Raw genomic sequence first — 25,963 nt, 5'->3', positions numbered from 1 at the left:
CTTATAACTGCTTCCTATTCCTATAATTGACTCGTAAGTTATGCCCTCTGTGATTTCAGCTTGTATGTGGCATTGGCTTAATATCACCTCCACTCAAACCCTTCTGGTAAGTGACTTTTCACCTCTCTCTAGGTCTTGTAGCTTAAATTACTGAGTACCAAATCTGATTGGTAAATGAAAATCCAGTAAAATGGTTTCCTAGTGTCATTTGTCTCCTGATTTAGTCAGCTCTTTCTAGCTACTTCTCAGGATATGAAGGCCATATAGTGTTGATAATTTTAAAATGTTTCCTGAAAAATGCTCCTTTTGCAAGGGCTATAGATTTGGAAATCACACACAAAAAGGGGGTAATCTATATGTATAACCTAAAACACATCTACAAGTGTCTCCCAGTTTTCCCTACCTTCTAGTTTTGTGATTTGCTAATCTGCAGTTTCCTCACACCATATCACAGACCTGTTCCTTTGTACATGGTATTTACTCTGAATCTAAGTTTCAGCTTACTTTAGTCCTTTGACTAAATGAGCCAGTCTTTCTGATCCAGATCAAGCATCATCTGTTAGAAAATCTGTTTTGAAATGTTGTCTTCTTGAAATGTTTTTGCCATGAGTTTTTAAAGTATTGTGAAGATGTCTCTGTCTTACCAATGTAGAGTATGGCCATTATACTGACTTTACACAGTCAAGTTGTTTTTCCTAGTAGACTCTTTGAGAATTTGTCTTTGTTGCTATAGTTTCAACTAATTCTAAGTGACTAAAGTGAATGTTTGGAGAAGGCAATGGCAACCCACTCCAGTACTCTTGCCTGGAAAATCCCATGGATGGAGGGGCCTGGTGGGCTGCAGTCCATGGGGTCGCTAGGAGTCAGACACGACTGAGCAACTTCACTTTCACTTTTCACTTTCCTGCATTGGAGAAGGAAATGGCAACCCACTCCAGTGTTCTTGTCTGGAGAATCCCAGGGACGGGGGAGCCTGGTGGGCTGCCATCTATGGGGTCGCACAGAGTCGGACACGACTGAAGCGACTTAGCAGCAGCAGCAGCAAAGTGAATGTTGCTCAGTCACTCAGTCGTGTCCGACTCTGTGCGACCCCATGGACTATACAGTTCATGGAATTTTTCAAGCCAGAATACTGGAGTGGGTAGCCTTTCCTTTCTCCAGGGGATCATCCCAACCCAGGGATTGAACCCAGGTCTCCTGCATTTCGGGTGGATTCTTTACTAGCTGAGCCACAAGGGAAGCCCAAGAATACTGGAGGGAGTAGCCTATCTGTATGCCAGTGAATCTTCCTGACCCAGGAATCGAACCAGGGTCTCCTGCATTGCAGGCGGATTCTTTACCAACTGAGCTATTAGGGAAGCCCTAAGTAACTAAAGTGAAAGTGAAGTCGCTCAGTCGTGTCCAACTCTTTGTGACCCCACGGACTGTAGCCTACCAGGCTCCTCTGTCCATGGGATTTTCCAGGCAAGAGTACTGGAGTGGATTGCCATTCCCTTCTCCAAAAGAGGACATGTAACAGAGGCAGTGTTTTACACAGTGAATTCAGGGAAGACAGCTCTGAGAAGCTGGTAAGTGAGAAAACAACATTGTAGGAAGTGAGCTAGTAGATATTTAGAGGAAAAACATTCCAGGCCAAGGGAAGAAGTAGTGCAAAGACCTCAAAGCAAGAACAGCAAGAAGGCCTGTATGGTCAGACTGGGGCTATGTTGTATCTAGCAAAGCATTATGAGCTCACATTAATGCTTTTATCAGCTGCACCACAACATTAATTCAAAGGAAGCCGCTGTCCTCGTGCTAGAGGTGGCTGTGCTCTGGTGCATGTTTAGAACATGAATTCTTATACTCCTGACCTGAGACATAGAGTAGATTTAGGAAATGCAACTGTACTCGCCCTAATACTAATAGCAGAATTATAAAGATCTGGGGAAAGTCATGGATTTTACATTTAGCATTTTGATCCTTAAAATTTTGGTTAAGTTTCTGGTTTGGTTATCATATTATTGTCTTAATCCATAAGTGTTTTGAAGAAAAACATAAATACTAAATAGATTACATTATATAACTCTCTTCCTGCAGCCATCCCACCAAACCTGCTTCAGCATTTTTTCATATAAGGGTAAACACATCTCTAAATTTCGATGGATGTGTCTTAATAGTTACAAGTAATTTATATAAATTTTTATATTTTGTGGAGCTTTTTTGAATGATAACCTTAAAAAATGTTTGTTTATTTTGGATCGTTTCAGTGGCCCCTCATAATTTGCTGCATCATGCAATTTCACTGTCTATATTGGCAATTGTATTTGCCATCACAAAGGGGAAAAGAGTACTTTTTCAATGACCTTGGGCTTATAAGAAAAGGACAGAACTGACTGTGTTTAATAAGCAAACAATGCATTTATGACAAGTTGGAGGTGATATACATTATTGCAAGTCAAGGGACAAAATAACTTTTTTTAAGTAACTGAGCTAGAACAAGTGGTGGGAGAATTGTATTATCACACGGCTGCTGCTACTGCTAAGTCACTTAAGTCATGTCCTACTCTGTGCAACTCCATAGACAGCAGCCCACCAGATTCCCCCTGTCCCTGGGATTCTCCAGGCAAGAACACTGGAGTGGGTTGCCATTTCCTTCTCCAGTGCAGGAAAGTGAAAAGTGAAAGTGAAGTCGCTCAGTCGTGTCTGACTCCTAGCGACCCCGTGGACTGCAGCCCACCAGGCTCTTCCATCCATGGGAGTCTCGAGGCGAGAGTACTGGAGTGGGTTGTCATTGCCTTCTCCTTACCGCATGGAGTTCAGTGTATAATCTTGTATAATAGTGTATCCTATTCAGGTAACTGGCCTCAGGTTATTTACAGGAAAATGACTTCTTCAATCATGTGAAATAAATGATCTTATTTCTATTTTTTATTTCAAAATTCATTTGCATTTAACATATAAATTTGGCTTTTAGAGTGGTACCATAAGGTCTTAACCACAAAGAATTCATTTTAGTCTTCTTTTTTCATTTTAGTCTTACATTTATACATATTTCATTGATTAAATGGTTTGTATTACAATTGGATACCTGTAAGAATTAGTTATTTTTAAGAATGGATAAGATTTTATTCAGGTTGGATAAATACTGTGAGATTATAACATACTTATATGGAAAATGAATAGATTTTTCTTAAAAAAAAGAAGATATTTTAGCCATCCTGAATAGCAATGACTGTGCAGGGAGCATGATAATAAGTTCAAGGTCTCTTATGTTAACAGAGACAGCCAATATTACAGAATTACCTAAAAATTATTTCAAATAACACTAAAAATGTGGACTGAACTAATCACTTATAGACATCACATGATGGGGGCAGCTGGTCATACTTTGAAATTTAAAGCCTTGCAGAAAAAGAATGAGCTATTCCACGCTCCTTTTGTACTCCATGCTTGTCATATGTGGCTTATTCATTTGAAAAATTAGGAATATCTAATAATTTCACTTTGACTTAAAGGTACAAATTTTTATTATGCCTCTTATGCCATGGACTTTGTCTTCTCTGACCCAGGACTATGGGAGTAAAAAGGAGCTAAAGCATATATCTGGGAATGTGTGGATTTGGGGAGGGAATGTCAAGGTACTTTGAAAAGAATACTCCATGGTTAATACATATTTCCATGGAATGTTATCTTTTCTAGTAATTGCTGATAGTGAGTTACTGAATGCTGAGGCCAAGTGCTAGTAACAGCTGAAGTCTCAGTACTAAAAAAAAAAAAAAAAAACGGTCCAGAAACCAACTAGATGGTAAGGGGGAAAAAAGTCAAATTATATGATAAAAATATAGAATAAAAATACAGGGTCAGAAACATTGAAAAATATGGGGGGAAAAAACAAATGTGAATTCATAGGCATAATCTAAGAGAAATAAAATAAAATGATTCAGATAGCTAAGTTATACATGAATTTAAAGCATTGTTGTTTTTTTTTTAACATGAGCAGCAATACTGTCAAGAAGTCAAAGCAAGCATGTATTTATGACCAAAACTTCTTTAAATTAAACATCAAATAAATTATTATTAAGTAGATAATCATGTTTTTAACTATTAAGAAAAATTTTTAATTTTTAGTTAAATTACACTATTACACTATCATTATGTCCTTAATGACCGGAGAAGGCAATGGCAACCGACTCCAGTACTCTTGCCTGGAAAATCCCATGGATGGAGGAGCCTGGTAGGCTGCAGTCCATGGGGTCGCTAAGAGCCAGACATGACTGAGCAACTTCACTTTCACTTTTCACTTTCATGCATTGGAGAAGGAAATGGTAAACCACTCCAGTATTCTTGCCTGGAGAATCCCAAGGACGGGGGAGCCTGGTGGGCTGCCGTCTACGGGGTCACACAGAGTCAGACACGACTGAAGCGACTTAGCAGCAGCAGCAGCAGCATATCCTTAATGAGCTCAAAATTGTGATCTAAGTTCTAATGGTTATAATTAGAATTTTGGTCCATTGTCTATTTTCTTTGTAATCACTGAACTATTAATTGACATTTGTAATTTATTTTCTGATTCATTCATAGATGTTTTAAATTTTAGTGCAATTGTCTATAAGATTAGTCTATATATTCAGGCATCCTTAGTAGACATTCTCAGCTTTTAAGAACTTCTATTTCAGCATATCTACAGGAACAAGAAAAATGGGGTATACATCCTCCAAACCTTTCCCTCCCTCCCATCAAAGCTTATTATAATGTTTTGACATTTCAAGGAAAAGACACAATATATCCAGTGATTCTGTAGCTAAGTCTTTACTTCTATTATCCTCTTCTTCTTTCCTAGAATGTGCTCTTTATTTTATATTCCAATTTGAATAATAGTCACGTTTTAATTTCTCATCTTCCACAGAACAGCCCGGGTGCCCTAACCTCAGTCGTGCTAACTGGCTCTCACCCTGCATTGATTAAGAGTTCCCAGAGATAACAGTGTGTGTGGGTGCATGAATAATCTCCTGGCTTCTCAAGTCAGTTCTTCTGCATCTCTGCAGTCTGGCAATAATAACACCCACAATTTGAGTAGTGAGGGGCTAGCTGTGAACTCTGAAATAGCATATGTATGACCTTCTGTTGAAAAAATAAAAATAGAAAAATTAACATGAATATAATAAATCTTTTCCCAAAGAGAAGAAAATTACTGAAACATTTTCCTCTTATGCTCTGACTCTTCCCTCCTGACAGAGAACTATACTTAACAATCACATTGGGCAATTACCAACAGATTTAGAGCCTAAATCTCAGAAAAGTAAAGCTATTGGCATTGTTAGAAAGCTGGAGAAAATCGCACAAAAATGAGGTGTTTTGATACACTACCAACCAGGACTGGCTGCTAAACCTTCATCGCTATAATCCACTATCACAATTTTAGCTCAGTTATTCATCATCCCTGTCACGGAAGCAGTCCCCATACTGGTCTCTCTGTCACCAAACTCTACTTTTCAACCTTGATCCATTTCGCTGTTAGAGTTATCATCCTAATTCACTAATTCAATCACATCACAGTGATGCTTATAGATGATTTCCCATTACCTACAGAAGAAAGTGGAAGCTTCCGAGCCTGGCAAAGAAGTGTCTCCTTTATTTTGTCCCAGCCTGATTTTTCAAGATTATTTGCCAATGTACTCACCCCTCCACAAGCCTCCTGCACAACCTCGTGCTTGCAGGATTCATGCTATGTTCTAGATACATGTGATAATTTAGTACCTTCTTACAGCTCCTGTTTCCCGCTGTTTCTCTTACCTTAAATGCTCTCTGCTATCTCAGCCACTGTAGTTGTATAATCACTTGACAAGACCTAACACAATTGAAGACTTCTTTTCACATCTCAGGGCCATCACTGAATAATTTCCTCAGAACCCTATACTGTATGTATCAATTATTATAAAAGAATTATTTGTGTCTTTTTCCAATAGATTTTTAGGTCAAAGAGGACAAATAGTATATCATGTTCCATACTGTTTCTCCTTCTATCTTCCTAAATTTGTCTTATAAATAGGATTAGTATCCATTTTTTTCCTATTAATTTGAGCCCCTCCAGGTTATAAGAAAAATTCTGTTTTGCATTGATGACATGAGGATTAACACAGTTATATCAGTCAGTGTCCATTCACTAAGGGACACAACACTACTAATGCTTTATAAGGTTTTATTTGTTTGTTTGCCTTTAGACATGCTTGCATTAAAATTAGAACATATTGTTAATGTGAATATGTATTTATTTATTTACTAAAAAGTCAGGCACTGTAAAGAAGCTTTGAAATCAAATCTCAATTCAAATTACATCTGGGGAAAGCTACTTAACTTTTTGAATGTCACATATGCAAATGAGGGCTTCCCTGATGGTGGCTCAGATAGTAAAGAATCCACTTGCAATGTAGGAGACCGGGGTTCAAGCTGGCTTGGGAAGATCCCCTGGAGAAGGAAATGGCAATCCACTCCAGTATTCTTGCCTGGAAAATCCCATGGACAGAGGAGTCTGGTGGGCTACAGTCCATGGGGTCCACAAAGAATCAGACACAACTGAGCAACTAACATTTTCTTTCACTTTCTTAAGGTAGTTTTGAATGATTGAATAGGAAAAATTGAGTTGAATAGTAAGAAATAACCAAAATTCTAGCATCTTTCTTTACCCACACACACAGAATCATTTTGCTGTGAAAGACAGCATACACTGTTCCCTACATAGCAGATGATCAGTCAATGGTCAGCCTTAGGCAGATGATGGATTATAATGATAGTTACTACCATTACTATGATTAATATGATGTGATGATTAGGAGGAGGACATGCATTGCTCTAACCATCATTCCTCATCCAGTCTTCTCATAGCCAAGTCACTGTGTGTGTGCTAAGTTGTGTTCGACTCTTTGCGACCCTATGGACTGTAGCTTGCAAGGCTCCTCTGTCCATAGAATTTTCTAGGCAAGAATCCTGGAGTAGGTTGCCATTTCCTACTCCAGGGGATCTTCCTGACTGAGGGATCAAACCCAGGTCTTCTGCATTGGCAGGGCAGATTCTTTACCACTATGCCACCTGGGAACCATTACTATGATTAGTATGATGTGATGAGGAAAAGAAGGACATGCATTGCTCTCACCATCATTTCTTGTCCAGTCTTCTCATAGCTAAAGCACATATAAAACCTTGGCTCAGTTGTGCTTGAAAAATATAGTGAAACTGCCTGGCCCAGTCACAACTTGGACATAAGTGAGTAGCCAATGGAATACTAAATCTTTGATAGATAAGAGAACGAATGACTGAAAAGCCAAGCACACATCAGCATTAAATTCAATCACCATTAACTGAACCTCTACTGTGAGCTGGTATTATTGGTACCCGAATGAAAAGACAAGGGAGGTGCAGCTCGTGCCTCTGAAGAGCTTGCAGTTTGCTGTTAACACAACACAGACAGAGATGTGCTTGCAAAGACATTTAAGAGAAAGACTATCAGAATGCAGGGGGAGAGAGGATTCATCTTACTGTTGGGATGTGCATGCCTCTCTAGTCTTTAAGAAGGCTCTGGTTTTTCTATATGTGTCTCACTGTTGGTGGACTTTCTTACATAATTCAAATCATTCATTTTAATGGGATTCTGAACAATTTATGAGCAAGGTATAACAAAGAATTGTTGCTGATTTGCTTTTCTCTCAGTATCTCTGCCCCTTCTGTGCCCTCTTTCTCTCTCTCTCTCTCTCAATAATATATATATATATAGCCAGACTCAACTCCAACTCAGAGAAGATGAACAGATTTTAAGTTATATCTTGGCTTCTGTTAAGTATTCCAAAGCAGATAAGTAAAGGAGGCATACCACCCCTGTGTTGTCACTACAATGGTTTTCAGGTTCATTGGGTGTTTAGGGAGTTAGAAAAGTATATGAGGTACTAAGGATCAATTCAACATAAATAACATGCTTCTTTAATGACATCGTTTAAAAGACGTTCAAGGACAATTGTTATTGTACTTACAGAAATTGTTTATACATATTGAACAACAAAAATCCAGTTTCATGTAGGATTATAAAGATCTATTCTAAAGGGATCAATGAAGCTCTATTTCTATAAATTATCTGGAAGAAAAAAGAAACAGGAAATAACTTTCACATTCACATTAATGTAATTCACATTCACAATAATGGTTTTCACCTTATTTTTCTTTACTTTTCTGTTAGTGTAAAATGTGCTGAAAAGAACCTTTGTTATTCTCAAAATATGTCTCTGATTACTATTTGCATATATCTACCTGAGAGGCAGGGCTACAATAATTATATGTTATCAGAAAATTCTACTTTAAATCTGACAGAGCACTTCTATAGCCAAATATTCAACTAGAAATACAGATACATTGAAGGAAACCAATTTTTTAAAAACATGTCTATATTCCTCACATTGCTGTTTATGTTCAAATTCCAGCCACTTAAATTGCACATGAGTTTAATATGAATGCGGAGGTAGTAATAAGCTCCAATGAGTGTTAGTACATTTTCCAGGCACAACTCCACAAGTCTCGTGGTGAGGTATCTTTTTGCTCTGGTGATAACACATTTCATTTTTTATTTAGAAATATATCTCTTTGTAATACAGTGACACAAATTTCTCCTTTAAAATTTTCAGAACTCATCTCAGTTTAATAACCATCATGCTTCAGATTTTTTCCCTTAAACAGAAATTTTCTCTTAATATGTAGTTTAAAAAAGTTTTACATAGTTAGTGCAGTTGTTATTTCAAAATCTATTATATGTTATTACTCACATTTCAATTCTAATTATTTTTTAGAAGATGCATAATTTCCCCCAGAGCTTGAAAAAATACAGTGCATTGACATTGTGCCATAAGTAAAAGAATCCAAACGTGAAATAAATTTCAACAAAAAGTATGAGTGGCTGCTGCAAGCTGAGGACGTAGGGAAGAAGACCCAGTGAGACACTGAGCAAAAATATCTATTCAAATAAGTAAATACTTCAGTGCTTTTCACTTTTCTCATTTGAAGAATTACCTCATTGGGGCACGGAATTTGTCTCTTTTAAAATAGCAAATTCAGAGGAAACTAAAATGCTGAATAATGAAAGTATATTTTCCTTATATAATTAGAGTTTCAAATATTGAGAGGAAACAGAGTTCTTAAAAATTTATAAGAACTCTTCTAAAAGATTTTTATTTGTAATAGTATCATACTGTGTCAATAGGAAAAGATGTTTCTAATGAAAAACCAACATGTATTTTATTCCTCTCTAATTTGTGAGGTAGTTTATGGAATTGTCATTAGTCCCTTGAATTTCTGTTTCAACTCTCCAAGGAAGTACAGGTAGAATATTTTAGAATGGTTATAGGTATAATAAGGTTATTTTATTCTAATAGCAAAAGTAAAAAAAAAAAAAAAAAGACAAGTACCAATATGATTGAGAAGAAAATAAATAGGTAGAGTTAATACATATGACAGGTCATTCTCAATCATGCTTTATATGTATTGTGGATTTTGACATCAAAATTACATTCGGTGATAAACATAGACCTTTGAAATCTACACTGCTCCATTTTACGCTACCAAAAGCATTCAGAGCCACTATTGATTTAATATTCATTCTCAGGCATTACCCACAGCAAGAAAATACACTTTGTAATTTTGGCTTGGGTTAATGTTCCTTACTAAAACCTCAATTCATAGTGAAATAATTGCCTTCTCCTAGTATTGCAAAATCAAAAAAAAAAAAATCAGAGGAAACATTACAATTTGAAAGAAAATTCTCTCGTTTCAAGCTACAGATGGAGATATGTTGCTCTAATAACAAATAGTTGGCTTCTCAGAAAGTATATCTGTGTATGTGAGTGTGTCTGTGTATGTATATAGACACATACACACACAGCATGCAGTACACAGGAAACATTGGTTAAGGTTCCAAATTGGACGATATTATGAAGAGTTAACTCCCATTGGCTAGAAGCTATAGAATATCACGGCCAAACTGGAAGCTTGAATCTAACAGTTTATTTTATTTTTACATCAAAATTAGCTGAAGTAGCAGACATGCAAGCATATATTAGACCTTCTACAAGGATAAGTAAATATATGTGTGTAGAATCTAAAGACGGAGAGGAAGTTTTGGGTTTATGCTTCTACTTGCTTAGAACCAAACAATGTACATTTCAAAGTTCCAAAGGCACATTTGCACAGACATTCTAATTATTAGTTCACTTTATCTCTGCTGGCGCAACGTGGTTCTCAGCTTTTTAATCACTTCTCTACTGGCACAGATAATGCGCCTACAAGTTGTCTCGAATTTTAATATTGCTAAATTTAGTGACACAAGTTGTGATTAAATTGTGAAAACTTGTTTAATGCAAACCCTGATTGAAAAGAATACATGCTTATTTAAGGAAAATGTACAACTTTGCAAAAATTATATAGCGCTATATATAGTCCCACATTTAACAGCTTTACCAACCTGCAAAAAAGTTGGTTCTTGTAGAAAACTGCCAGGCTATGTAGTCTGAAATCTGGAGTCGTAATACCAGAGAGCTGTCAGTCAGCCATCCATCCATCTAATTGGCTTCTTACCATCTTTCCATCATGTTTTTTTTATAACTGGTCGCCTCTGGCTAAAATGCAAATCATGAGGAAGAGCCGTCTAGAAAAAGCTGCTGCTTTCTTAATTATCTGTCAGAGTATGGACCAGTGGACCTAGGGCCGCGCTGTAGAGTTATGCTAAGCAGCAAGGCATCATGGGAATTGGAGTGACAGCTCATTTCCCTCCTGTGTTTTCTGTGTTCGAATGACAATGCAGAAATATGGGTTTTCCCACACTTTCTCTGAACACTTGGGCTATTGCTCAGGGGAGCACAAAGCCAAAACTGTCACATTTCCAGACATGGTCTTATTGCTGTCACTATGACAGGATTGTTGACAAATGCCAGCAGTCATCTCGGCATCTTGGGAAATGTCTGCCATGATTGTGTCAACAGCCTGACAGAAATTGTTAATGTTTAAACTTCTTCCACTGACAGAATCCTGTCTTGCTGACAATATTTGTCATATGAAACTCAATCTTTGTCAAACTTGCTTAAAAATTAACACTTTCTCAATTTCTTTTTTTTTCTTTCTAGTTTACTGCCTAGCAGTGCAAAATTTCAGCAATAGGATTTCAGCAAGGTAGTGTAACACAGCAATTTAGGTCCACATTCCATACAAATCCTCTAAACTATTATTAATTTATGTGGCCACTTTGTCCTTTTGACCTTTGACCTTTGCTACCAGAATAATTAGCCATATATATGCGGTGTGTGTGTATATATTTATATATGTATATTTATGTATACATACACACACAGACATGTATGACACACACATAATATATAGTTATGCATCTATACTTATATGTGAGTGTGTGTGCACACTCCTGAGAAATCACACTTGTGAATTAGTCATGAGGTACAAAACACTATTCCTCAGGATACAACGTGGAAAATCAATTAAATCTTGCAGATTTTTAGCTTACATAAAACTCAGTTGCAAGTTTGTAGATACCCATTAACTAATTTCTTAGCTATAAATTTTGAATTTTGTTATTTTTAATTTTGATTTTAAAAAATCAATCTAACAGATTAAACAGTATCTATTGCAAGAACTCACCAAAGAGTTGTTTTGGAGTTTGTTTAAAAAAAAAAAAAAAAACACATGATTTTGTCAAATCTGGAATGTGGGGATAGCCTGTATTTCCAAATTCTGATAATCTGTTAGGAAGTATTTATGTGAGCAGTATAAAAGATACTAGTATTTAAAAAAGGAGCATCCTGTTTAAAATCCACAAGTGGTTGATTTTTTAAAATATTTTTGGTGAGACACAATGCTCTGATTATTAGAAGGCAGTCAAATCATCTCTGGCTGTACTAGAAATACCCAGTCATCCACAGGAAGCTGCATTTCTTAGACACAATGTAGAAAAGAGCAATTGGTTAGCTGAATATAGTGTCCATCTGTCCCTGACAGAACAATCCTCGTCAACCTTACAGTGACAACTTGTTAATAATAACATAACTATTATTAGTTGTATTATTATTAGATAGTATGTCATAATACACAAATATGGTATACTCTTATATCAGTGGGGACATATTAAAATAATTTATTATTAGAATAGCAATATCCTTGAAAAATAGAGTGTGGCTAATGCTATTTACCTGAATTGCTGCCAAATATGATTCCTAGTTCCTCTGTAGACAGAGAATGGACCAGGTACTACCTCATTTGCTGAAATAAATAAACTTTGTTGTTTTTGATATGGGCCATTTTTTTTAAGTCTTTAGTGAATTTGTTACAATATCACTTGTGTTTTATGTTTTGGCTTTTTGGCCCCAAGACATGTAGAATCCTAGCTCCCTGTTCAGGGATCAAACCCACATTCCCTGCATTGGAAGGTGAAGTCTTAACCATTGGACCACCAGAAAAGTCCCAGGGGACTTCTTAATATGCTTTTCAGTTTCAATTTTTCTTTGCTTTCAAAAATTTATATATATATATATCAGATCAGTCACTCAGTCGTGTCCGACTCTTTGCGACCCCATGAATCACAGCATGCCAGGCCTCCCTGTCTATTACCAACTCCTGGAGTTCACTCAGACTCACGTCCATCGAGTCAGTGATGCCATCCAGCCATCTCATCCTCTGTCGTCCCCTTCTCCTGCCCCCAATCCCTCCCAGCATCAGAGTCTTTTCCAATGAGTCAACTCTTCGCATGAGGTGGCCAAAGTACTGGAGTTTCAGCTTTAGCATCATTCCTTCCAAAGAAATCCCAGGGCTGATCTCCTTCAGAATGGACTGGCTGGATCTCCTTGCAGTCCAAGAGACTCTCAAGAGTCTTCTCCAACACCACAGTTCAAAAGCCTCAATTCTTCGGCACTCAGCCTTCTTCACAGTCCAACTCTCACATCCATACATGACCACAGGAAAAACCATAGCCTTGACTAGACAGACCTTTGTTGGCAAAGTAATGTCTCTGCTTTTAATATGCTATCTAGGTTGGTCATAACTTTTCTTCCAAGGAGTAAGCGTCTTTTAATTTCATGGCTGCAGTCACCATCTGCAGTGATTTTGGAGCCCCCAAAAATAAAGTCTGACACTGTTTCCCCTGTTTCCCCATCTATTTCCCATGAAGTGATGGGACCGGATGCCGTGATCTTAGTTTTCTGAATGTTGAGCTTTAAGCCAACTTTTTCACTCTCCACTTTCACTTTCATCAAGAGGCTTTTTAGTTCCTCTTCACTTTCTGCCATAAGGGTGATGTCATCTGCATATCTGAGGTTATTGATATTTCTCCCGGCAATCTTGATTCCAGCTAATGTAAAGGTATACATATTTATTAACTAATAGCATAATTAAATAATATGAAAATATAATAATAAAATAAATGCATGTACTTAATTACTTAAATTTACTTCTTACAGGAGTTTTAAGTTCACATAACAAAATTGAGCAGAAAGTATAGGGAATTCTCTATGTCCTGTGTTCCCACTCAGGCTCAACCTCCCTACCATCAATATCCCACCCCAGAGTGGTACATTTGTTACAACTGATGAACCCACATTGACACAGGATAATTATATTATTTTTCCTATCTTTTAAATTCCAACATTATCATAAGTATCCCCAACAGTATAATGTGAAGTCTCGGCAAACTTTATGAAGTGAAACAAATAGTAAATATTTTAAATTTTTGTTTATATCATAACTTTTCAACTCTGCCTGCAAAAGTATGGGTAATACATTTTAAAATATGGGTGTAGCTCTCTTCCAATAAAACAATTTCTAGAAGCGGACAGGGGTCAACAAACTATAAACCTGTAAGTCAAGTCCAGCCTACTGAGGGGCTAAGTAATAAAATAAATCCTCGTTTCAAATTTCAGCTCTACTGCATACTAGCTGTGTGATGGTGAGCATATTTTCAGCATATCACTTTATTATCTCAATTATCTTTCAAAATAACTGTATAGGAATATGTTAATTTCCTGATATTACAAGTCAGAGCTATAACTTGCAGAGGTCAAACTATGACCCCAGAGCTGCCAGGTAGATAAAAAACAGAACTGGGATTCTAATATGAATCTGTCTGAATTCTTAGCTTTCTGCTTTTCTAAATTATGATATGGTGTCTGTAATTCTCAGTTAATTCTGAAATAAAATTCTAGGTCAAATTTCAAGACTTAGAGAACAGTAACAGAGAAAAAAGATTGATACTGAGGGCAGTATCAGTGATTTAGGGGAAAATGTGCTGTTTCACCACCTGAATTGCTTCCTTATTGATAGCACAGAGTTTTGCCTTCAGCTTCTCTAATACTGATCACTTCCTAGAGTTGGCCCAGAATATCTAGGATAGGGTGCAAAAATGGAAGAGGAAGTATGCCTTCTAAGTAACTGATAAATATTTAAGGACGATTCTCTCAAAAATTCAAGAACAGTACCTATGATGGTTAAGTTTATGTGTCAATTTGACTAGGCCACAAGGTGCCCAGATATTTGGTTAAACATTATTTCTATGTATATCTATGAGGGTGTTTCTGGATAAGATTAATATTTGAATCAGTTAGCACTGGAGCAGGAAATGGCACCCCACTCCAGTGTTCTTGCCTGGAGAATTCCAGGGACAGAGGAGCCTGGTGGGCTTCCATCTGTGGGGTCGCACAGAGTCGGACACGACTGAAGCGACTTAGCAGCAGCAGCAGCAGCAGCAGCAGATTGGGTAAAGCAGATTGCTGCCTTCCCAATATGGTGCTGTGCTGTGCTAAGTCACTTCAGTTGTGTGCAACTCTTTGCACCACTATGGACTATAGCCTGCGAGGCTCCTCTGTCCATGAGAGTCTCCAGGCAAGAATACTGGAGTGGGTTGCCATGCCCTTCTCCAGAGGATCTTCCCGACCTAGAGGTTGCACCCTTGTCTCTTACATCTCCTGCATTGGCAGGTGGGTTCTTTGTCACTAGCACCACCTGGGAAGCCCTCCAATATGGCAGGTTTCATCTAATCTGTTGAGCGTTGAATAAAACAAAAAGAAGGAAGGGAGAATTTACTCTCTTTCTGCCTGGGAGTTTCCAAACTGGGACATGGATCTTCTGCACTTGGACTAGAGTTTCGACCACTGACTTTCCTGGTGCTCAGGCCTTTGACATTGGGCTGGAACTATGCCACCAGCTCTTCTGGGTCTCCAACTTGCTAATAGCAGACTGTGGTACTTTTCTCCTCCATAAATTATGTGATCCAATTGCTTATAATAAACTCATATATAACAATAGATAATAATAATAATAATAGTGTATATACAAAAATCTCCTCCGGGTTCCCTGGAGAAACCTGATTAATACAGCATTATCATAACATCCTTTCTAAGTAAGTCATGACAAAAGATTCCTCCAGGTTGGGCTATGTGGACTGTCTCCATTTCATGGGGCTATATCCATCATCCTTCTCTGGCTCAGTGTGGAAAGTGAACCATCACTTCCTGTTGAACATGAATCATCCAGGCTCTGTAAAAAGTACTGAACCAAGACTCTACAGCCAGGGGACACATCTGCAGAGTGGAAGAGGCATTCCTAGATAATGCTCTGCTGCTCTACCTTGTTCCTCCTCGACAACTCTTTGTAATGCAGTTCAGTTCAAATTTGTAAGTGTGAGGAGAGCATCTGTTTTGTTTTAGATTAAGTTGTGTAGACGTGTCAAGGAAACGTGAATCCTGATCACTTACTACTTGGAGATCGTAACACTTTAGAAACAACCCAGGAATAATACGGTAGAGTGCTTAAAAAATCAAGCAAGGAATCCTTTTGTTTAGCATGAAAAAGGCATGTGTTTAGTAATGATGAAATACTACCAATTCTCCAGATATAAACATATATAATTGTCATTTTTATAATCTATGTTCATACAGGCAAATAGTCTTCACATCTTTTTAAATAACACCTTTTTTAATGTTTCACTTCTGTATAGCTTTACATATCTTATACACATGTGCCTTGTGATTGCCGCTGTTTGAAAGGATACAGTACTCTTTGTGGGAGGAATCTGTTCTGTTTTTCAGTGAAATAAACCTACATTCTTGAAAACTGTGTCATAAACTAGATGAGTTGGATGAAATATCTCTTTCATTCTCTCTCACTCTCTTTCAAACTCAAACTCCTTGAGGCCAAGGAGGGTTTTTCACAGACAACATTTGTTTTGAAGATGTTGTATTAGTATGTGAGAAGAGTTATAGGTTGCATTGTATCATCAAAAAAAGATATATTCAAGTCCTAAACCCTTCAGTTCAATTCAGTCACTCAGTCATGTCTGACTCTTTGTGACCCCATGGACTGTAGCACGCCAGGCTTCCCTGTCCAGAGCTTACTCAAACTATGTCCATCCAGTTGGTGATGCCATCCAACCATCTTCATGCTCTATCATCCTCTTCTTGTCCTGCCCTCAATCTTTCCCAGCATCAGGGTCATTTCAAATGAGTCAGTTCTTCACATCAGGGGGCCAAAGTATTGGAGTTTCAGCTTCAGCATCAGTCCTTCCAATGAATATTCAGGACTGATCTCCCTTTGGATGGACTGGTTGAATCTCCTCGAAGTCCAAGGGACTCCCAAGAGTCTTCTCCAACACCACAGTTCAAAAGCATCAGTTCTTTGGACTCAGCTTTCTTTATAGTCCAACTCTTACATCCATACATGACCACTGGAAAAACCAAAGGTTTGACTAGATGGACGTTTGTTGGCAAAGTAATATCTCTGCTTTTTAATATGCTGGCTGGATTGGTCATAATTTGTCTTCCAAGGAGCAAGTGTTTTTTAATTTCAAGGCTGAAGTCACCATCTGCAGTGATTTTGGAGCCCAGAAAAATAAAGTCTGTCACTGTTTTCATTGTTTATACATCTATTTTCCATGGAGTGATGGGACCAGATGCCATGATCTTAGTTTTCTGAATGTTGAGTTTTAAGCCAAATTTTCACTCTCCTCTTTCACTTTCATCAGGAGGTTCTTTAGTTCTTCTTTGCTTTCTGCCATAAGGGTGGTGTTATCAGCATATCTGAGGTTATTGGTATCTCTTCTGGAAATCTTGATTCCAGCTTGTGCTTCATCTAGCCTAGCATTTCTCATGATGTACTCTGCATATAAGTTAAATAAGCAGGGTGACAATATACAGCCTTGACATACTTCTTTCCCTATTTGGAACCAGTCTGTTGTTGTTCCATGTCCAGTTCTAACTGTTGCTTCTTGACCTGCATACAGATTTCTCAGGAAGGCAGGTCAAGTGGTCTTGTATTCGACGTCTTTAAGAATTTTCCAGTTTGTTGTGATTCACACAGTCAAAGGCTTTAGTCAAAGTCAATAAAGCAGAAGTAGATGTTTTTCTGGAACTCTCTTGCTTTATCGATGATCCAACAGACGTTGGCAATTTGATCTCATTTCCTCTGCCTTTTCTAATTCCAGCTTGAACATCTGGAAGTTCACAGTTCATGTATTGCTGAAGCCTGGCTTGGAGAATTTTGAGCATTACTTTGCTAGTGTGTGAGATGAGTGCAATTGTGTGGTAGTTTGGACATTCTTCGGCATTGCCTTTCTTTGAGATTGGAATGAAAACTGACCTTTCCCAGTTCTGTGGTCACTGCTGAATTTTCCAGATTTGTTGGCATATTGAGTGCAGCACTTTCATAGCATCAACTTTTAGGATTTGAAATAGCTCAGCTGGAATTCCATCACCTCTGCTAGCTTTGTTCATAGTGATTCTTCCTAAGGCCCACCTGATTTCACTCCAGGATGTCTGATTCTAGGGGAGTGATCACACCATCATGGTTATCTGGTCATGAAGATCTTTTTGTATATTTGTTCTGTGTATTCTTGCCACTCTACTTAATGTCTTCTGCTTCGGTTTAAGCCCATACCATTTCTGTCCTTTATTGTGCCCGTCTTTGCATGAAATTTTCCCTTGCTATCTCTAATTTTCTTGGAGAGATCTCTAGTCTTTCCAATTCTATTGTTTTCTTCTATTTCTTTGCTTTGATCACTGAGGAAGGCTTTGTTATCTCTCCTTGCTATTCTTTGAAACTCTGCATTCAAATGGGCATATCTTTCCTTTTCTCAGTTGCCTTTTGCATCTTTTCTTTTCTCAGCTATTTGCAAGGCCTCTTCGGACAACCATTTTGCCTTTCTGCATTTCTTTTTCTGGGGGATGGTCTTGATACCTGCCTCCTGTAATGTCATGAACCTCTGTCCATAGTTCTTCAGGCACTCTGTATATCAGATCTAATCCCTTGTATCTATTTCTCACTTCTTTTCTATAATCGTAAGGGATTTGATTTACGTCATATCTGAATGGTCTACTGATTTTCCCTACTTTCTTCAATGTAAGTCTGAATTTGGCAATAAGAAGTTCATGATCTGAACCACAGTCAGCTCCTGGTCTTGTTTTTGCTAACTGTATAGAGCTTCTCCATCTTTGGCTGCAAAGAATATAATCAATCTGATTTCGGTATTGACCATCTGGTGTTGCCCATGTGTAGAGTCTTCTCTTGTGTTATTGGAAGAGAGTGTTTGCTATGACCAGTGCATTCTCTGGACAAAACTCTGTTAGCCTTTGACCTGCTTCATTTTGTACTCCAGGGCCAAATTCCTGTTACTCCAGGTATCTCCTGACCTCCTACTTTTGCATTCCAGTCCCTCCCCTATAATGAAAAGGACATCCTTTTTTTTGATATTAGTTCTAGAAGATCTTATAGGTCTTCATGGAACCGTCCAACTTCAGCTTCTTCAGCATTCCTGGTCGGGGCATAGACTTGGATCACCGTGATATTGAATGGTTTGCCTTGGAAATGAACAGAGATCATTCTGTCATTTTTGAGATTGCATCCAAGTATTGCATTTCAGACTCTTTTCCTTGACTATGATGGCTACTCCATTTCTTCTAAGGGATTCTTGCCCACAGTAGTAGATATAAAGGTCATCTGAGTTAAATTCACCCATTCCAGTCCATTTTAGCTGGCTGATTCCTAAAATGTTGATGTTAACTCTTGCCATCTCCTGTTTGACCACTTCCAATTTGCCTTGATTCATGGACCTATCATTCCAGGTTCCTATGACATATTGCTCTTTACAGCATTGGACTTTACTTCCATCACCAGTCACATCCACAACTGGGTGTTGTTTTTGTTTTGGCTCCATCTTGTCATTCTTACTGGAGATATTTCTCCACTGTTCTCCAGTAGCATATTGGGCACCTGCCAACCTGGGGAGTTCATCTTTCATTGTCCCATCTTTTTGCCTTTTCATACTGTTTGTGGGGTTCTCAAGGCAAGAAACTGAAGTGGTTTGCCATTCCTTTCTCCAGTGGACCACATTTTGTCAGAACTCTCCACCATGACTGATCCGCCTTGTATGGCTCTCCATGGCATGGCTCGTAGTTTCATTGAGTTAGACAAGGCTGTGGTCCATGTGATCAAATAGGTTAGTTTTCTGTGATTGTGGTTTTCATTCTGTCTGCCCTCTGATAGAGAAGGATAAGAGGCTTATGGAAGCTTCCTAATGAGAGAGACTGACTGAGGGAGAAACTGGGTTTTCTTCTGATGGGCAGGGCCATGCTCAGTAGATCTTTAATCCAATTTTCTGTTGATGGGGCTGTGTTTCCTCACTGTTGTTTGACCTGAGCACAAACTATGATGGAGGTAGTGAAGATAATGGTGAAAGTGAAAATAAAAGTGAAGACGCTTAGTCGTGCCCAACTCTTTGGAACCCATGGATAGTAGCCTGCACCAAGCTCCTCTGCCATGGGATTTTCAAGGCAAGAGTACTGGAGTCGGTTGCCATTTCCTTCTCCAGGGAATCTTCCCAACCCAGGGATCGAACCCAGGTCTTTCACATTGTAGACAGACACTTTACTGTCTGAGCCACCAGGGAAGGTCCCATGCAGGCACTGATCCATTCAGTGCCCCCAACCCTGCAGCAGGCCACTGCCGACCCACACCTCTGCCAAAGACTCCTGGACACTCACAGGCAAGTTTGGGTCAGTCTCTTGTGGGGTCACTTCTCCTTTCTCCTAACCCCTAGTACCTCACAATTGTGACTTACTTGGACAGAGCATCATAGTATAAAATTGAGGTCATCTTGGAGTAAAGTGAAACCTTAATCCAATATGACTGGTGTCCTTGTAAGAAGAGATACAGAGAAAGACAGCCATGCAACAATTGAAACTGAGTTTCCAGTGATTTATCTACAAGCCAAGGAAGTGTAAAGATTGGTGATACAAACCAAAAGCTACAAGAAGTAACGAAGAATTCTCCCCTCTAGTTTTTCAGAGCATGATTTCAGACTTTTAGCTTCCAGAATTGTAGAACAATATTTTTGCTGTTGTTTTAAGATACATAGTTTTTAGTACTCCATCACAACCACCCTAGGAAACTAATTTCAGTGCATTAAAGTATAGGAGTAATAGGCTTTATTTTGGAGTCCCATAAATCTGGATTAAAATCTCAACTCCATCATGTCCTCTCATAACATTTCTTTCCTTATCTGTATAATGAGAACTCCTCTCAACTGGAACCTTCCTCAGACATTCACCAGAAGATAGCACCAACACACAGCCAATGCTAACATGCTCACCACATGTCCTGGTGTCTTGACTAGCCCTAGATTGGCAACCAAAGCTTATGGTGGTGGCTTAACAGAATTCTAGCCTCCTTTAAAGTGTGTTCATGAGTATCTGAAAAAAAAATAGTAGCTGAAGTGAAAGTGGAGATAAGTATGTTTTCCATTTGCTTATGATTTTCCAAGACAGTGAGGTATGACATTATTCTGCCTAGGAATCTTATTCTTTAAGGATTGTGAGTTTGGAATCACTTACCTTGTGACTGTATCAGTTCAGTTTAGTCGCGCAGTTGTGTCCAACTCTTTGCAACACCATGGACTGCACGCCAGGCTTCCCTGTCTGTCACCAACCCCCGGAGCCTACTCAAACTCATGTCCTAAATATCTCAAATCCAAACCAAGACACTTGTTTGTGATGTGTATTGTGAACCTGGGGAGACAGTGGGGCTGAATATTTGGAATCAGTTCTGCTAGGTAATTTTAAAGTGCGTGGCATTTTGTACATAGATGACCTGTGACCCAGACATCAGCAAACCACCCAGAAACTCAAGTAAAACACTTCTTCTCTCTATAGACTTTAAATGCTGAAATACCAAAGAGCCCACTTTACATCGGCTGGGTAGGTGTTTACTCCAGGAAATCAATGAGGTTACCTTTCCATAGGTCAACTTCATATACAGGAGAATAACTACAATATTCATATTTTATTTTGTCTGTGTGTTTTATTTTTCTTCCACTCTCAAGTTAGTATAAAATGTGCTAAATAGAAAATCACTTATTTTCAAAGTTTTTTATGATCTTACTGTGTCTACTTGAGGCAAAGCTCTACAATAGACAATAGGTCTATAAGGAGAATTAAATATCTTTTGTATAACAGACTTAGAAGATATTTTAGGAACACAGAATATTTTTTATATAGATAAAGTCAAACTGTAGGGGGAATAGCAGAAATGAGGCCAGTTTACACAAAGTAAGACCCTGACCTGTGTCCCAAAAATCATAGAAAAACCATCTGATTCCATAAAATAATCTATTATTAGTGCAAAGGAGAAAAATACTTACCCTTCCCAAAGGCCAAAAAGTGGATAGAAAACAAAGTTATGTTAAAAGGATCTACAGAAGACAAAATTGCATTTAGATTTTATGTTAGTAATGAACACTGATAGGTATTTTTATAACCTATGATTATTTGATAATTAAAAGTATTGCTGAATGTAAGATAATAGTGAGATGCATGGTTTGCAAAGAGAATGGAAGAACCAAATTAATAAGTTGACAGTGAAGGTTAATAAATTATTATTCAGGATTTTAGATAATTGGCATCATTTGGGAGCAGGAAAAAAGAGAATGAAGCTGGAGAGATGAACTAGTATAGTAAAACACCTTAACAAATGATCTGTTTAACACCAATTATCATGCTATTTTGCCATCACTACTAGCTTTTGTGAAGTATCTTGATATCCTTTGGGAAAATGTGTCATACAAATGACAAAATGAGATTAATTATAATAAATTCAAAACAAAACACTTTGGAAACCGAGCCTCCATTTCTAAAGCTTATTTTAAATAAACCTAGTGATTTGTGGTTCGTGGTTAGACAAACTTTGGCAAAGCATCACATTTCTGTAAAAGCCTGCTCCTTCTTTGCTCTTTTAATATCACTTGACCAACATTTACATGTTTACTTTTTTTAACATGCAACCCTCAACCCTCCCCAAAATATTTGATTTTAGAATGCTACTGGCAGTGATCCCTTAACCATGAATACTGATAACATAAATTATGTTCCAATATTTTGCTCATAGCTACATACACATTTAAATGCATAGTGAAAATCCTAGCTCTTGAGTTATCCCCACTCTCTGCAAAGACAAGAGAATTTAAAATATTTAAAATATAGGACACCATTATTGAATCTTTCCTTTTATGATCACCAAAATTAAGCTTAAATTTGTATTTATTAAATTTATTAAATTTAAGCTTAAATTCAGTATTTTCAACTGAATTCACCTACATTTTTCAGTGAATTGGACCTCAGCTTTCCACCCTGGTAGAGAACAATTGGAAAGTTTATAATACACTCTTATCAGCAGGCACAAGGCCATAGGAATTGGGCACAGGCCAACAATCTGTTTCTCCACTTCAAGTAAGAGTTGAGACAGCAAATCATTATTATTTTTATAATAACAACGGAAGTTCTAAATTGTCAGTTTATCCCTTGAACATACAACTCCTGCTTTTAAGACTTGGAGGAGCTGCTTTTCAAGAGACAACAGGAAAGGAAACTGGAAATCTCATCAGAGAAAGAGGTTTGTAAAAATTGCATTCTTTCCCTACTCTTTTTTTTTAATTTATTTATTTTAATTGGAGGTTAATTACTTTACAATACTGTGGTGGTTTTTGCCATACATTGACATGGATCAACCATGGGTGTACATGTGTACCTACTCTTACTAAATTCTAGGCTTATGGATGGGAGTATCTGCTGAAATGAAGGAGGAAGTTTTTATTTGAGGTGAACTGTTCTTGGAGCTTTGGATTTCATGGAAAATGAGAGTCCTTGACAGCCCCTATAAGCCACTTCCCCACCCCACTCATTGTATAACTATAACTTGGAGTTGCCTCTTCATTATGGAGTGTGAACTATGTTAATTTTCAGTTCATTAGTTGAATTCAACCTGCCCAAGGCTCTGAACGACTCCATACCCAGGAAAGTTTCCATCAGAGGTGGGAAGGACTCAAACTCTGCACAGTCTGGCATATGGTAGATATTAAATTCATATTTATGAATCATGAAGAGAATGAGAGACCCCAAAACAAAATCTTCAAAGTCCATTACATTGAGTTGCTAGAGGAGGTTCCTGTTCTATGAAGATGTTTATTGTTTGAAGGGCCTGTAGGCAGCTTGGGTGTTGTCAGTATTGATTTGTTTGATCCGATTCCTTACTTTAAGTTAGAATCAGGAATTCATTAAGGATAGAAATTATCATATACACTTCTATATGATCCCCTGGATTTACAACAATGCTTCATAAATAGTAGTATCTGAATAAAACTTCGAGGATGATTGCTATGGCTGAATGGTTTTGTCCCCCAAAAGTCATATGTTGAAATTCTACTGCCCCATGCGATGTTTTTAGAAAGCGAGGTTTGGGGAAGGTACTTGGGTTATGAGGATGACGCTCGTGAATGGGATTAGTGGTCTGATGGAAAAGAATCCCACAGAGCTCCCCCACCCCTTCTGCCACGTGAGTGTGTACAAGAGAAAACTGTGAACCTGAAAAGGGCCTTAAATGACCGTGAAGGCCCTTTGATCTTGGACTTTCAGCCTCCAAATCTGTGGGAAATAAACCTCTGCTGTTTATAAGCTACCCAGCCTGTGATAATTTGTCCAAGCAGCCAAACAGACTAAGACAGTGATCACAAGAGCTAAAGCTTGAGTGCCTTCTGTTTATCCCAGGCTGATGCTGATGAGGATGCTAATGACCAGGATGACAGTAACTTGGACAAACTGCATAAATAACTGTGATAACAATTCATTATTTTACCATATATATTATAGTTAGTACACGCATATTATAGTTAGTATAGATATATGTATAGTTACTATATATAATACATATTTTACCTTATAATTATAGTTAGTATATATAGTTTTATATATATGTATATGAACAGTTAAGTGTTTCAAAACTAACCCTTCATCCTGTGAGAAATGTTTAAGATGAGAATAATTTGGATAGAAATTGTATCTCATCCACCCAAGCCAGTACCATATGAACTAACTACTAATGAAATGACTATGAGTTTTTTTTTAATTCCCTTTCAGGACGATATAGGTAAATTCAGAAAGTCTCAATATTTTCTTCAAACATCCAAATTCTCTCCTTTCAAGCTACATTGCTATAGTGTTTCAGTGACTTCCCAGTGGTAAGAGAGCACCATTATTCTGCGTCTGTACATCTTATCTTTCTAGAAATTTTATTAAAAAACATAATTGACATAAGAGTTCTAAGAAGGAATAAAAACTAATAAAAAGAACAAAGGGATAAACTAATTAAAATGATGCATATATGTAGCCAAGGGTAATCTCCCTTTAAAAGAATTCTTCTGAATTAAGTTTATCAAAACTAGCTTCTTCACCTTTAACATGAAGCTTTGGGTATAACACATGTCAGTCTGGCCATTCCATTACAGGAATGACTTTCAAATATGCAGCAGATGGTAATCAAAATTGACTGGAGGCTCTTGAAGATATATGTTATGATTAACCAGACGTGGACTGCACAACTCAGAAATGAAGGAATGTTGGGAACTCTTGAAGAAGAATTATATGATAATTTGGAGTGTTATGATCAGGTGGCAACATAAGCCACTGCCAGAACAGCATGGAAAGTGACAAGATGTGTGGTTGGGATGATAGAAATTGTTACCAAAGTCAAGAATGAATGACGCTTGCTGACTTCTTACATTAACCCTGTGACATATTATCATAAGTGTAAAATACTGTAGTATCTCAGTGTGTACTTCTGACAGCTCCCAGACATTCACATGCGGGATGGGCATTTGTAGCTTCTGAGTGTGTGTGTGTGTGTGTGTGTGTGTGTGTGTGTGTTGGTCAGGGACAGACAGGATACATTGAACTCCACCCCCATGCCATATGGTTGCCAAAATGTCCTCGTGGGGATCAGGATGTGAATTAATGACAGGTGTCAATCACTCAGTCTTCCAGAGCCTACAAACAATGGTAGTTTTCTATGTAATTATTCTCCCTACACTAAATGTCCTGCAGGACACTGGAGAAAAGAAAATAAGGGAAACATCTTCATTAACATCAGTCATGACTCCAAATCCTGGAATTTCAACATAGGACTTATGAAACATAAATATATTTAATATTAATTTTTAAATTTATTTATTGGTAATTACTCTCAATCTCGCTGCAGCTCAAGGAGAAAATTTTGGCAATTTGCTTCCATGCTGTTTTTTGAGATGTCAAAACTTTCTCAATTCTAATCCCTCCATTAGTTGATTTATTTCTTTTTTCCAAAATGGACTGTTATGAAAACATTGCTGGAGTCTAACATTCAGTTAGTTCAGTTCAGTTGCTCAGTCGTGTCTGACTCTTTGTGACCCCATAGACTGCAGCACACCAGGCTTCCCTGTCCATCACCAACTCCTGGAGTTCACTCAAACTCATATCCATTGAGTTGGTGATGCCATCCAACCATCTCATCCTCTGTGGTCCCCCTCTCCTCCTGCCTTCAATCTTTCCCAGAATCAGGGTCTTTTCCAATGAATCAGTTCTTCCCATCAGGTGATCAAAGTAATTGG

General features: G+C 37.9%; 1 protein-coding gene across 1 annotated transcript in view; it reads left to right on the top strand.

The window, feature by feature from the left end:
- The first annotated feature begins 22,815 nt into the window (after nucleotides 1–22,815).
- LOC133236394 (beta-defensin 112-like) overlaps nucleotides 22,816–25,963 on the top strand; it is a 42,798-nt gene continuing 39,650 nt past the window's right edge. Inside the window, exon 1 of the transcript XR_009732867.1 lies at nucleotides 22,816–22,938. The gene's annotated coding sequence lies outside the window, so the exon portion shown is untranslated. The remainder of the gene's footprint in view (nucleotides 22,939–25,963) is intronic.

Source organism: Bos javanicus, chromosome 23, assembly GCF_032452875.1.
Source record: "Bos javanicus breed banteng chromosome 23, ARS-OSU_banteng_1.0, whole genome shotgun sequence".
Taxonomy (NCBI): Eukaryota; Metazoa; Chordata; class Mammalia; order Artiodactyla; family Bovidae; genus Bos; species Bos javanicus.
This window is presented reverse-complemented; position numbering and strand designations above follow the sequence as displayed.